General features: G+C 49.2%; 16 non-coding genes across 16 annotated transcripts; all 16 read left to right on the forward strand.

The window, feature by feature from the left end:
• The first annotated feature begins 521 nt into the window (after positions 1-521).
• Positions 522-595, forward strand: TRNAI-AAU (transfer RNA isoleucine (anticodon AAU)). Its single transcript has one exon. It is a non-coding gene; the product is annotated as a tRNA-Ile (tRNA).
• A 669-nt stretch (positions 596-1,264) lies between these two features.
• On the forward strand, positions 1,265-1,338 carry TRNAI-AAU (transfer RNA isoleucine (anticodon AAU)). Its single transcript has one exon. It is a non-coding gene; the product is annotated as a tRNA-Ile (tRNA).
• A 669-nt stretch (positions 1,339-2,007) lies between these two features.
• TRNAI-AAU (transfer RNA isoleucine (anticodon AAU)) lies at positions 2,008-2,081 on the forward strand. The gene has a single exon. It is a non-coding gene; the product is annotated as a tRNA-Ile (tRNA).
• Positions 2,082-3,493: 1,412 nt separating this feature from the next.
• TRNAI-AAU (transfer RNA isoleucine (anticodon AAU)) lies at positions 3,494-3,567 on the forward strand. Its single transcript has one exon. It is a non-coding gene; the product is annotated as a tRNA-Ile (tRNA).
• A 669-nt stretch (positions 3,568-4,236) lies between these two features.
• Positions 4,237-4,310, forward strand: TRNAI-AAU (transfer RNA isoleucine (anticodon AAU)). Its single transcript has one exon. It is a non-coding gene; the product is annotated as a tRNA-Ile (tRNA).
• A 669-nt stretch (positions 4,311-4,979) lies between these two features.
• On the forward strand, positions 4,980-5,053 carry TRNAI-AAU (transfer RNA isoleucine (anticodon AAU)). The gene has a single exon. It is a non-coding gene; the product is annotated as a tRNA-Ile (tRNA).
• Positions 5,054-5,722: 669 nt separating this feature from the next.
• Positions 5,723-5,796, forward strand: TRNAI-AAU (transfer RNA isoleucine (anticodon AAU)). The gene has a single exon. It is a non-coding gene; the product is annotated as a tRNA-Ile (tRNA).
• A 669-nt stretch (positions 5,797-6,465) lies between these two features.
• Positions 6,466-6,539, forward strand: TRNAI-AAU (transfer RNA isoleucine (anticodon AAU)). Its single transcript has one exon. It is a non-coding gene; the product is annotated as a tRNA-Ile (tRNA).
• A 669-nt stretch (positions 6,540-7,208) lies between these two features.
• Positions 7,209-7,282, forward strand: TRNAI-AAU (transfer RNA isoleucine (anticodon AAU)). The gene has a single exon. It is a non-coding gene; the product is annotated as a tRNA-Ile (tRNA).
• A 669-nt stretch (positions 7,283-7,951) lies between these two features.
• TRNAI-AAU (transfer RNA isoleucine (anticodon AAU)) lies at positions 7,952-8,025 on the forward strand. The gene has a single exon. It is a non-coding gene; the product is annotated as a tRNA-Ile (tRNA).
• A 669-nt stretch (positions 8,026-8,694) lies between these two features.
• On the forward strand, positions 8,695-8,768 carry TRNAI-AAU (transfer RNA isoleucine (anticodon AAU)). Its single transcript has one exon. It is a non-coding gene; the product is annotated as a tRNA-Ile (tRNA).
• Positions 8,769-9,437: 669 nt separating this feature from the next.
• On the forward strand, positions 9,438-9,511 carry TRNAI-AAU (transfer RNA isoleucine (anticodon AAU)). The gene has a single exon. It is a non-coding gene; the product is annotated as a tRNA-Ile (tRNA).
• Positions 9,512-10,180: 669 nt separating this feature from the next.
• Positions 10,181-10,254, forward strand: TRNAI-AAU (transfer RNA isoleucine (anticodon AAU)). The gene has a single exon. It is a non-coding gene; the product is annotated as a tRNA-Ile (tRNA).
• A 669-nt stretch (positions 10,255-10,923) lies between these two features.
• On the forward strand, positions 10,924-10,997 carry TRNAI-AAU (transfer RNA isoleucine (anticodon AAU)). Its single transcript has one exon. It is a non-coding gene; the product is annotated as a tRNA-Ile (tRNA).
• A 669-nt stretch (positions 10,998-11,666) lies between these two features.
• On the forward strand, positions 11,667-11,740 carry TRNAI-AAU (transfer RNA isoleucine (anticodon AAU)). Its single transcript has one exon. It is a non-coding gene; the product is annotated as a tRNA-Ile (tRNA).
• A 669-nt stretch (positions 11,741-12,409) lies between these two features.
• TRNAI-AAU (transfer RNA isoleucine (anticodon AAU)) lies at positions 12,410-12,483 on the forward strand. The gene has a single exon. It is a non-coding gene; the product is annotated as a tRNA-Ile (tRNA).
• Positions 12,484-13,118: the final 635 nt, after the last annotated feature.

A 13,118-nucleotide genomic window follows, 5' to 3' on the forward strand; every position in this document is an offset into this window, starting at 1 on the left:
TCTGTTATATAGTGGACAGGTTGCAAAACTCTTTCATTTCCGGCGAGCTCAGTTGGTTAGAGCATTATGCTAATAATGCCAAAGTCTCCAGTTCCATCTGTGTAGTTGCCTGGCTTTTCTCATCAGAATTAGGTCGGACCTGTCGGCCCTTTTATCCAGCTAGACAGTCATTTAAGAAGGCCCAGAAAGTGTTGTTAGATTTGCCAAAATACATGACCAGTGAGCTTAGTTGGTTAGAGCATTCTGCTAATCATGCCAAAGCCTCTGGTTCGAGCCCTGTAGTCACCTGGCTCTAATCTTCCCAAGTAGCTTAGAGTGCGATGCTAATTACATTAAGGTCGCAGCCTCAACCCCTGTGTGAGCCAGGCTCTTTTTTTCTGAAGACCCACTGCTATCTTTTGGACAGGTTGCACAGCCCTTTCTTTTCAATTGTGGGCAAACGGACCTTTAATCCCTTTTATTCGGTAGACATTCGGGCGGGTAGGGCCGGAAAGCATCAGAAGACCGAGCACATCACATATGGCCGGTTAGCTCAGTTGGTTAGAGCGTGGTGCTAATAACGCCAAGGTCGCGGGTTCGATCCCCGTACGGGCCAGTTCCTCCGCTTTTGGTGAGCTTTAGTAGGAGGACTGTTAAGCCCTTCTACCGGGTACAAAGTCATACGGGATGGGCCAGAAAGCGTCAGATGAATGGCCACAGCCCACGGCCGGTCAGGGGCCAGATTCTTGAATTTTGGTGAGCTCTCTGTTATATAGTGGACAGGTTGCAAAACTCTTTCATTTCCGGCGAGCTCAGTTGGTTAGAGCATTATGCTAATAACGCCAAAGTCTCCAGTTCCATCTGTGTAGTTGCCTGGCTTTTCTCATCAGAATTAGGTCGGACCTGTCGGCCCTTTTATCCAGCTAGACAGTCATTTAAGAAGGCCCAGAAAGTGTTGTTAGATTTGCCAAAATACATGACCAGTGAGCTGAGTTGGTTAGAGCATTCTGCTAATCATGCCAAAGCCTCTGGTTCGAGCCCTGTAGTCACCTGGCTCTAATCTTCCCAAGTAGCTTAGAGTGCGATGCTAATTACATTAAGGTCGCAGCCTCAACCCCTGTGTGAGCCAGGCTCTTTTTTTCTGAAGACCCACTGCTATCTTTTGGACAGGTTGCACAGCCCTTTCTTTTCAATTGTGGGCAAACGGACCTTTAATCCCTTTTATTCGGTAGACATTCGGGCGGGTAGGGCCGGAAAGCATCAGAAGACCGAGCACATCACATATGGCCGGTTAGCTCAGTTGGTTAGAGCGTGGTGCTAATAACGCCAAGGTCGCGGGTTCGATCCCCGTACGGGCCAGTTCCTCCGCTTTTGGTGAGCTTTAGTAGGAGGACTGTTAAGCCCTTCTACCGGGTACAAAGTCATACGGGATGGGCCAGAAAGCGTCAGATGAATGGCCACAGCCCATGGCCGGTCAGGGGCCAGATTCTTGAATTTTGGTGAGCTCTCTGTTATATAGTGGACAGGTTGCAAAACTCTTTCATTTCCGGCGAGCTCAGTTGGTTAGAGCATTATGCTAATAATGCCAAAGTCTCCAGTTCCATCTGTGTAGTTGCCTGGCTTTTCTCATCAGAATTAGGTCGGACCTGTCGGCCCTTTTATCCAGCTAGACAGTCATTTAAGAAGGCCCAGAAAGTGTTGTTAGATTTGCCAAAATACATGACCAGTGAGCTTAGTTGGTTAGAGCATTCTGCTAATCATGCCAAAGCCTCTGGTTCGAGCCCTGTAGTCACCTGGCTCTAATCTTCCCAAGTAGCTTAGAGTGCGATGCTAATTACATTAAGGTCGCAGCCTCAACCCCTGTGTGAGCCAGGCTCTTTTTTTCTGAAGACCCACTGCTATCTTTTGGACAGGTTGCACAGCCCTTTCTTTTCAATTGTGGGCAAACGGACCTTTAATCCCTTTTATTCGGTAGACATTCGGGCGGGTAGGGCCGGAAAGCATCAGAAGACCGAGCACATCACATATGGCCGGTTAGCTCAGTTGGTTAGAGCGTGGTGCTAATAACGCCAAGGTCGCGGGTTCGATCCCCGTACGGGCCAGTTCCTCCGCTTTTGGTGAGCTTTAGTAGGAGGACTGTTAAGCCCTTCTACCGGGTACAAAGTCATACGGGATGGGCCAGAAAGCGTCAGATGAATGGCCACAGCCCACGGCCGGTCAGGGGCCAGATTCTTGAATTTTGGTGAGCTCTCTGTTATATAGTGGACAGGTTGCAAAACTCTTTCATTTCCGGCGAGCTCAGTTGGTTAGAGCATTATGCTAATAACGCCAAAGTCTCCAGTTCCATCTGTGTAGTTGCCTGGCTTTTCTCATCAGAATTAGGTCGGACCTGTCGGCCCTTTTATCCAGCTAGACAGTCATTTAAGAAGGCCCAGAAAGTGTTGTTAGATTTGCCAAAATACATGACCAGTGAGCTGAGTTGGTTAGAGCATTCTGCTAATCATGCCAAAGCCTCTGGTTCGAGCCCTGTAGTCACCTGGCTCTAATCTTACCAAGTAGCTTAGAGTGCGATGCTAATTACATTAAGGTCGCAGCCTCAACCCCTGTGTGAGCCAGGCTCTTTTTTTCTGAAGACCCACTGCTATCTTTTGGACAGGTTGCACAGCCCTTTCTTTTCAATTGTGGGCAAACGGACCTTTAATCCCTTTTATTCGGTAGACATTCGGGCGGGTAGGGCCGGAAAGCATCAGAAGACCGAGCACATCACATATGGCCGGTTAGCTCAGTTGGTTAGAGCGTGGTGCTAATAACGCCAAGGTCGCGGGTTTGATCCCCGTACGGGCCAGTTCCTCCGCTTTTGGTGAGCTTTAGTAGGAGGACTGTTAAGCCCTTCTACCGGGTACAAAGTCATACGGGATGGGCCAGAAAGCGTCAGATGAATGGCCACAGCCCACGGCCGGTCAGGGGCCAGATTCTTGAATTTTGGTGAGCTCTCTGTTATATAGTGGACAGGTTGCAAAACTCTTTCATTTCCGGCGAGCTCAGTTGGTTAGAGCATTATGCTAATAATGCCAAAGTCTCCAGTTCCATCTGTGTAGTTGCCTGGCTTTTCTCATCAGAATTAGGTCGGACCTGTCGGCCCTTTTATCCAGCTAGACAGTCATTTAAGAAGGCCCAGAAAGTGTTGTTAGATTTGCCAAAATACATGACCAGTGAGCTGAGTTGGTTAGAGCATTCTGCTAATCATGCCAAAGCCTCTGGTTCGAGCCCTGTAGTCACCTGGCTCTAATCTTCCCAAGTAGCTTAGAGTGCGATGCTAATTACATTAAGGGCGCAGCCTCAACCCCTGTGTGAGCCAGGCTCTTTTTTTCTGAAGACCCACTGCTATCTTTTGGACAGGTTGCACAGCCCTTTCTTTTCAATTGTGGGCAAACGGACCTTTAATCCCTTTTATTCGGTAGACATTCGGGCGGGTAGGGCCGGAAAGCATCAGAAGACCGAGCACATCACATATGGCCGGTTAGCTCAGTTGGTTAGAGCGTGGTGCTAATAACGCCAAGGTCGCGGGTTCGATCCCCGTACGGGCCAGTTCCTCCGCTTTTGGTGAGCTTTAGTAGGAGGACTGTTAAGCCCTTCTACCGGGTACAAAGTCATACGGGATGGGCCAGAAAGCGTCAGATGAATGGCCACAGCCCACGGCCGGTCAGGGGCCAGATTCTTGAATTTTGGTGAGCTCTCTGTTATATAGTGGACAGGTTGCAAAACTCTTTCATTTCCGGCGAGCTCAGTTGGTTAGAGCATTATGCTAATAATGCCAAAGTCTCCAGTTCCATCTGTGTAGTTGCCTGGCTTTTCTCATCAGAATTAGGTCGGACCTGTCGGCCCTTTTATCCAGCTAGACAGTCATTTAAGAAGGCCCAGAAAGTGTTGTTAGATTTGCCAAAATACATGACCAGTGAGCTGAGTTGGTTAGAGCATTCTGCTAATCATGCCAAAGCCTCTGGTTCGAGCCCTGTAGTCACCTGGCTCTAATCTTCCCAAGTAGCTTAGAGTGCGATGCTAATTACATTAAGGTCGCAGCCTCAACCCCTGTGTGAGCCAGGCTCTTTTTTTCTGAAGACCCACTGCTATCTTTTGGACAGGTTGCACAGCCCTTTCTTTTCAATTGTGGGCAAACGGACCTTTAATCCCTTTTATTCGGTAGACATTCGGGCGGGTAGGGCCGGAAAGCATCAGAAGACCGAGCACATCACATATGGCCGGTTAGCTCAGTTGGTTAGAGCGTGGTGCTAATAACGCCAAGGTCGCGGGTTCGATCCCCGTACGGGCCAGTTCCTCCGCTTTTGGTGAGCTTTAGTAGGAGGACTGTTAAGCCCTTCTACCGGGTACAAAGTCATACGGGATGGGCCAGAAAGCGTCAGATGAATGGCCACAGCCCACGGCCGGTCAGGGGCCAGATTCTTGAATTTTGGTGAGCTCTCTGTTATATAGTGGACAGGTTGCAAAACTCTTTCATTTCCGGCGAGCTCAGTTGGTTAGAGCATTATGCTAATAACGCCAAAGTCTCCAGTTCCATCTGTGTAGTTGCCTGGCTTTTCTCATCAGAATTAGGTCGGACCTGTCGGCCCTTTTATCCAGCTAGACAGTCATTTAAGAAGGCCCAGAAAGTGTTGTTAGATTTGCCAAAATACATGACCAGTGAGCTGAGTTGGTTAGAGCATTCTGCTAATCATGCCAAAGCCTCTGGTTCGAGCCCTGTAGTCACCTGGCTCTAATCTTCCCAAGTAGCTTAGAGTGCGATGCTAATTACATTAAGGTCGCAGCCTCAACCCCTGTGTGAGCCAGGCTCTTTTTTTCTGAAGACCCACTGCTATCTTTTGGACAGGTTGCACAGCCCTTTCTTTTCAATTGTGGGCAAACGGACCTTTAATCCCTTTTATTCGGTAGACATTCGGGCGGGTAGGGCCGGAAAGCATCAGAAGACCGAGCACATCACATATGGCCGGTTAGCTCAGTTGGTTAGAGCGTGGTGCTAATAACGCCAAGGTCGCGGGTTCGATCCCCGTACGGGCCAGTTCCTCCGCTTTTGGTGAGCTTTAGTAGGAGGACTGTTAAGCCCTTCTACCGGGTACAAAGTCATACGGGATGGGCCAGAAAGCGTCAGATGAATGGCCACAGCCCACGGCCGGTCAGGGGCCAGATTCTTGAATTTTGGTGAGCTCTCTGTTATATAGTGGACAGGTTGCAAAACTCTTTCATTTCCGGCGAGCTCAGTTGGTTAGAGCATTATGCTAATAATGCCAAAGTCTCCAGTTCCATCTGTGTAGTTGCCTGGCTTTTCTCATCAGAATTAGGTCGGACCTGTCGGCCCTTTTATCCAGCTAGACAGTCATTTAAGAAGGCCCAGAAAGTGTTGTTAGATTTGCCAAAATACATGACCAGTGAGCTGAGTTGGTTAGAGCATTCTGCTAATCATGCCAAAGCCTCTGGTTCGAGCCCTGTAGTCACCTGGCTCTAATCTTCCCAAGTAGCTTAGAGTGCGATGCTAATTACATTAAGGGCGCAGCCTCAACCCCTGTGTGAGCCAGGCTCTTTTTTTCTGAAGACCCACTGCTATCTTTTGGACAGGTTGCACAGCCCTTTCTTTTCAATTGTGGGCAAACGGACCTTTAATCCCTTTTATTCGGTAGACATTCGGGCGGGTAGGGCCGGAAAGCATCAGAAGACCGAGCACATCACATATGGCCGGTTAGCTCAGTTGGTTAGAGCGTGGTGCTAATAACGCCAAGGTCGCGGGTTCGATCCCCGTACGGGCCAGTTCCTCCGCTTTTGGTGAGCTTTAGTAGGAGGACTGTTAAGCCCTTCTACCGGGTACAAAGTCATACGGGATGGGCCAGAAAGCGTCAGATGAATGGCCACAGCCCACGGCCGGTCAGGGGCCAGATTCTTGAATTTTGGTGAGCTCTCTGTTATATAGTGGACAGGTTGCAAAACTCTTTCATTTCCGGCGAGCTCAGTTGGTTAGAGCATTATGCTAATAATGCCAAAGTCTCCAGTTCCATCTGTGTAGTTGCCTGGCTTTTCTCATCAGAATTAGGTCGGACCTGTCGGCCCTTTTATCCAGCTAGACAGTCATTTAAGAAGGCCCAGAAAGTGTTGTTAGATTTGCCAAAATACATGACCAGTGAGCTGAGTTGGTTAGAGCATTCTGCTAATCATGCCAAAGCCTCTGGTTCGAGCCCTGTAGTCACCTGGCTCTAATCTTCCCAAGTAGCTTAGAGTGCGATGCTAATTACATTAAGGTCGCAGCCTCAACCCCTGTGTGAGCCAGGCTCTTTTTTTCTGAAGACCCACTGCTATCTTTTGGACAGGTTGCACAGCCCTTTCTTTTCAATTGTGGGCAAACGGACCTTTAATCCCTTTTATTCGGTAGACATTCGGGCGGGTAGGGCCGGAAAGCATCAGAAGACCGAGCACATCACATATGGCCGGTTAGCTCAGTTGGTTAGAGCGTGGTGCTAATAACGCCAAGGTCGCGGGTTCGATCCCCGTACGGGCCAGTTCCTCCGCTTTTGGTGAGCTTTAGTAGGAGGACTGTTAAGCCCTTCTACCGGGTACAAAGTCATACGGGATGGGCCAGAAAGCGTCAGATGAATGGCCACAGCCCACGGCCGGTCAGGGGCCAGATTCTTGAATTTTGGTGAGCTCTCTGTTATATAGTGGACAGGTTGCAAAACTCTTTCATTTCCGGCGAGCTCAGTTGGTTAGAGCATTATGCTAATAATGCCAAAGTCTCCAGTTCCATCTGTGTAGTTGCCTGGCTTTTCTCATCAGAATTAGGTCGGACCTGTCGGCCCTTTTATCCAGCTAGACAGTCATTTAAGAAGGCCCAGAAAGTGTTGTTAGATTTGCCAAAATACATGACCAGTGAGCTGAGTTGGTTAGAGCATTCTGCTAATCATGCCAAAGCCTCTGGTTCGAGCCCTGTAGTCACCTGGCTCTAATCTTCCCAAGTAGCTTAGAGTGCGATGCTAATTACATTAAGGGCGCAGCCTCAACCCCTGTGTGAGCCAGGCTCTTTTTTTCTGAAGACCCACTGCTATCTTTTGGACAGGTTGCACAGCCCTTTCTTTTCAATTGTGGGCAAACGGACCTTTAATCCCTTTTATTCGGTAGACATTCGGGCGGGTAGGGCCGGAAAGCATCAGAAGACCGAGCACATCACATATGGCCGGTTAGCTCAGTTGGTTAGAGCGTGGTGCTAATAACGCCAAGGTCGCGGGTTCGATCCCCGTACGGGCCAGTTCCTCCGCTTTTGGTGAGCTTTAGTAGGAGGACTGTTAAGCCCTTCTACCGGGTACAAAGTCATACGGGATGGGCCAGAAAGCGTCAGATGAATGGCCACAGCCCACGGCCGGTCAGGGGCCAGATTCTTGAATTTTGGTGAGCTCTCTGTTATATAGTGGACAGGTTGCAAAACTCTTTCATTTCCGGCGAGCTCAGTTGGTTAGAGCATTATGCTAATAACGCCAAAGTCTCCAGTTCCATCTGTGTAGTTGCCTGGCTTTTCTCATCAGAATTAGGTCGGACCTGTCGGCCCTTTTATCCAGCTAGACAGTCATTTAAGAAGGCCCAGAAAGTGTTGTTAGATTTGCCAAAATACATGACCAGTGAGCTGAGTTGGTTAGAGCATTCTGCTAATCATGCCAAAGCCTCTGGTTCGAGCCCTGTAGTCACCTGGCTCTAATCTTCCCAAGTAGCTTAGAGTGCGATGCTAATTACATTAAGGTCGCAGCCTCAACCCCTGTGTGAGCCAGGCTCTTTTTTTCTGAAGACCCACTGCTATCTTTTGGACAGGTTGCACAGCCCTTTCTTTTCAATTGTGGGCAAACGGACCTTTAATCCCTTTTATTCGGTAGACATTCGGGCGGGTAGGGCCGGAAAGCATCAGAAGACCGAGCACATCACATATGGCCGGTTAGCTCAGTTGGTTAGAGCGTGGTGCTAATAACGCCAAGGTCGCGGGTTCGATCCCCGTACGGGCCAGTTCCTCCGCTTTTGGTGAGCTTTAGTAGGAGGACTGTTAAGCCCTTCTACCGGGTACAAAGTCATACGGGATGGGCCAGAAAGCGTCAGATGAATGGCCACAGCCCACGGCCGGTCAGGGGCCAGATTCTTGAATTTTGGTGAGCTCTCTGTTATATAGTGGACAGGTTGCAAAACTCTTTCATTTCCGGCGAGCTCAGTTGGTTAGAGCATTATGCTAATAATGCCAAAGTCTCCAGTTCCATCTGTGTAGTTGCCTGGCTTTTCTCATCAGAATTAGGTCGGACCTGTCGGCCCTTTTATCCAGCTAGACAGTCATTTAAGAAGGCCCAGAAAGTGTTGTTAGATTTGCCAAAATACATGACCAGTGAGCTGAGTTGGTTAGAGCATTCTGCTAATCATGCCAAAGCCTCTGGTTCGAGCCCTGTAGTCACCTGGCTCTAATCTTCCCAAGTAGCTTAGAGTGCGATGCTAATTACATTAAGGGCGCAGCCTCAACCCCTGTGTGAGCCAGGCTCTTTTTTTCTGAAGACCCACTGCTATCTTTTGGACAGGTTGCACAGCCCTTTCTTTTCAATTGTGGGCAAACGGACCTTTAATCCCTTTTATTCGGTAGACATTCGGGCGGGTAGGGCCGGAAAGCATCAGAAGACCGAGCACATCACATATGGCCGGTTAGCTCAGTTGGTTAGAGCGTGGTGCTAATAACGCCAAGGTCGCGGGTTCGATCCCCGTACGGGCCAGTTCCTCCGCTTTTGGTGAGCTTTAGTAGGAGGACTGTTAAGCCCTTCTACCGGGTACAAAGTCATACGGGATGGGCCAGAAAGCGTCAGATGAATGGCCACAGCCCACGGCCGGTCAGGGGCCAGATTCTTGAATTTTGGTGAGCTCTCTGTTATATAGTGGACAGGTTGCAAAACTCTTTCATTTCCGGCGAGCTCAGTTGGTTAGAGCATTATGCTAATAACGCCAAAGTCTCCAGTTCCATCTGTGTAGTTGCCTGGCTTTTCTCATCAGAATTAGGTCGGACCTGTCGGCCCTTTTATCCAGCTAGACAGTCATTTAAGAAGGCCCAGAAAGTGTTGTTAGATTTGCCAAAATACATGACCAGTGAGCTGAGTTGGTTAGAGCATTCTGCTAATCATGCCAAAGCCTCTGGTTCGAGCCCTGTAGTCACCTGGCTCTAATCTTCCCAAGTAGCTTAGAGTGCGATGCTAATTACATTAAGGTCGCAGCCTCAACCCCTGTGTGAGCCAGGCTCTTTTTTTCTGAAGACCCACTGCTATCTTTTGGACAGGTTGCACAGCCCTTTCTTTTCAATTGTGGGCAAACGGACCTTTAATCCCTTTTATTCGGTAGACATTCGGGCGGGTAGGGCCGGAAAGCATCAGAAGACCGAGCACATCACATATGGCCGGTTAGCTCAGTTGGTTAGAGCGTGGTGCTAATAACGCCAAGGTCGCGGGTTCGATCCCCGTACGGGCCAGTTCCTCCGCTTTTGGTGAGCTTTAGTAGGAGGACTGTTAAGCCCTTCTACCGGGTACAAAGTCATACGGGATGGGCCAGAAAGCGTCAGATGAATGGCCACAGCCCACGGCCGGTCAGGGGCCAGATTCTTGAATTTTGGTGAGCTCTCTGTTATATAGTGGACAGGTTGCAAAACTCTTTCATTTCCGGCGAGCTCAGTTGGTTAGAGCATTATGCTAATAATGCCAAAGTCTCCAGTTCCATCTGTGTAGTTGCCTGGCTTTTCTCATCAGAATTAGGTCGGACCTGTCGGCCCTTTTATCCAGCTAGACAGTCATTTAAGAAGGCCCAGAAAGTGTTGTTAGATTTGCCAAAATACATGACCAGTGAGCTGAGTTGGTTAGAGCATTCTGCTAATCATGCCAAAGCCTCTGGTTCGAGCCCTGTAGTCACCTGGCTCTAATCTTCCCAAGTAGCTTAGAGTGCGATGCTAATTACATTAAGGGCGCAGCCTCAACCCCTGTGTGAGCCAGGCTCTTTTTTTCTGAAGACCCACTGCTATCTTTTGGACAGGTTGCACAGCCCTTTCTTTTCAATTGTGGGCAAACGGACCTTTAATCCCTTTTATTCGGTAGACATTCGGGCGGGTAGGGCCGGAAAGCATCAGAAGACCGAGCACATCACATATGGCCGGTTAGCTCAGTTGGTTAGAGCGTGGTGCTAATAACGCCAAGGTCGCGGGTTCGATCCCCGTACGGGCCAGTTCCTCCGCTTTTGGTGAGCTTTAGTAGGAGGACTGTTAAGCCCTTCTACCGGGTACAAAGTCATACGGGATGGGCCAGAAAGCGTCAGATGAATGGCCACAGCCCACGGCCGGTCAGGGGCCAGATTCTTGAATTTTGGTGAGCTCTCTGTTATATAGTGGACAGGTTGCAAAACTCTTTCATTTCCGGCGAGCTCAGTTGGTTAGAGCATTATGCTAATAACGCCAAAGTCTCCAGTTCCATCTGTGTAGTTGCCTGGCTTTTCTCATCAGAATTAGGTCGGACCTGTCGGCCCTTTTATCCAGCTAGACAGTCATTTAAGAAGGCCCAGAAAGTGTTGTTAGATTTGCCAAAATACATGACCAGTGAGCTGAGTTGGTTAGAGCATTCTGCTAATCATGCCAAAGCCTCTGGTTCGAGCCCTGTAGTCACCTGGCTCTAATCTTCCCAAGTAGCTTAGAGTGCGATGCTAATTACATTAAGGTCGCAGCCTCAACCCCTGTGTGAGCCAGGCTCTTTTTTTCTGAAGACCCACTGCTATCTTTTGGACAGGTTGCACAGCCCTTTCTTTTCAATTGTGGGCAAACGGACCTTTAATCCCTTTTATTCGGTAGACATTCGGGCGGGTAGGGCCGGAAAGCATCAGAAGACCGAGCACATCACATATGGCCGGTTAGCTCAGTTGGTTAGAGCGTGGTGCTAATAACGCCAAGGTCGCGGGTTCGATCCCCGTACGGGCCAGTTCCTCCGCTTTTGGTGAGCTTTAGTAGGAGGACTGTTAAGCCCTTCTACCGGGTACAAAGTCATACGGGATGGGCCAGAAAGCGTCAGATGAATGGCCACAGCCCACGGCCGGTCAGGGGCCAGATTCTTGAATTTTGGTGAGCTCTCTGTTATATAGTGGACAGGTTGCAAAACTCTTTCATTTCCGGCGAGCTCAGTTGGTTAGAGCATTATGCTAATAATGCCAAAGTCTCCAGTTCCATCTGTGTAGTTGCCTGGCTTTTCTCATCAGAATTAGGTCGGACCTGTCGGCCCTTTTATCCAGCTAGACAGTCATTTAAGAAGGCCCAGAAAGTGTTGTTAGATTTGCCAAAATACATGACCAGTGAGCTGAGTTGGTTAGAGCATTCTGCTAATCATGCCAAAGCCTCTGGTTCGAGCCCTGTAGTCACCTGGCTCTAATCTTCCCAAGTAGCTTAGAGTGCGATGCTAATTACATTAAGGGCGCAGCCTCAACCCCTGTGTGAGCCAGGCTCTTTTTTTCTGAAGACCCACTGCTATCTTTTGGACAGGTTGCACAGCCCTTTCTTTTCAATTGTGGGCAAACGGACCTTTAATCCCTTTTATTCGGTAGACATTCGGGCGGGTAGGGCCGGAAAGCATCAGAAGACCGAGCACATCACATATGGCCGGTTAGCTCAGTTGGTTAGAGCGTGGTGCTAATAACGCCAAGGTCGCGGGTTCGATCCCCGTACGGGCCAGTTCCTCCGCTTTTGGTGAGCTTTAGTAGGAGGACTGTTAAGCCCTTCTACCGGGTACAAAGTCATACGGGATGGGCCAGAAAGCGTCAGATGAATGGCCACAGCCCACGGCCGGTCAGGGGCCAGATTCTTGAATTTTGGTGAGCTCTCTGTTATATAGTGGACAGGTTGCAAAACTCTTTCATTTCCGGCGAGCTCAGTTGGTTAGAGCATTATGCTAATAACGCCAAAGTCTCCAGTTCCATCTGTGTAGTTGCCTGGCTTTTCTCATCAGAATTAGGTCGGACCTGTCGGCCCTTTTATCCAGCTAGACAGTCATTTAAGAAGGCCCAGAAAGTGTTGTTAGATTTGCCAAAATACATGACCAGTGAGCTGAGTTGGTTAGAGCATTCTGCTAATCATGCCAAAGCCTCTGGTTCGAGCCCTGTAGTCACCTGGCTCTAATCTTCCCAAGTAGCTTAGAGTGCGATGCTAATTACATTAAGGTCGCAGCCTCAACCCCTGTGTGAGCCAGGCTCTTTTTTTCTGAAGACCCACTGCTATCTTTTGGACAGGTTGCACAGCCCTTTCTTTTCAATTGTGGGCAAACGGACCTTTAATCCCTTTTATTCGGTAGACATTCGGGCGGGTAGGGCCGGAAAGCATCAGAAGACCGAGCACATCACATATGGCCGGTTAGCTCAGTTGGTTAGAGCGTGGTGCTAATAACGCCAAGGTCGCGGGTTCGATCCCCGTACGGGCCAGTTCCTCCGCTTTTGGTGAGCTTTAGTAGGAGGACTGTTAAGCCCTTCTACCGGGTACAAAGTCATACGGGATGGGCCAGAAAGCGTCAGATGAATGGCCACAGCCCACGGCCGGTCAGGGGCCAGATTCTTGAATTTTGGTGAGCTCTCTGTTATATAGTGGACAGGTTGCAAAACTCTTTCATTTCCGGCGAGCTCAGTTGGTTAGAGCATTATGCTAATAATGCCAAAGTCTCCAGTTCCATCTGTGTAGTTGCCTGGCTTTTCTCATCAGAATTAGGTCGGACCTGTCGGCCCTTTTATCCAGCTAGACAGTCATTTAAGAAGGCCCAGAAAGTGTTGTTAGATTTGCCAAAATACATGACCAGTGAGCTGAGTTGGTTAGAGCATTCTGCTAATCATGCCAAAGCCTCTGGTTCGAGCCCTGTAGTCACCTGGCTCTAATCTTCCCAAGTAGCTTAGAGTGCGATGCTAATTACATTAAGGGCGCAGCCTCAACCCCTGTGTGAGCCAGGCTCTTTTTTTCTGAAGACCCACTGCTATCTTTTGGACAGGTTGCACAGCCCTTTCTTTTCAATTGTGGGCAAACGGACCTTTAATCCCTTTTATTCGGTAGACATTCGGGCGGGTAGGGC

This window comes from Engystomops pustulosus, chromosome 4 (assembly GCF_040894005.1).
Source record: "Engystomops pustulosus chromosome 4, aEngPut4.maternal, whole genome shotgun sequence".
Taxonomy (NCBI): Eukaryota; Metazoa; Chordata; class Amphibia; order Anura; family Leptodactylidae; genus Engystomops; species Engystomops pustulosus.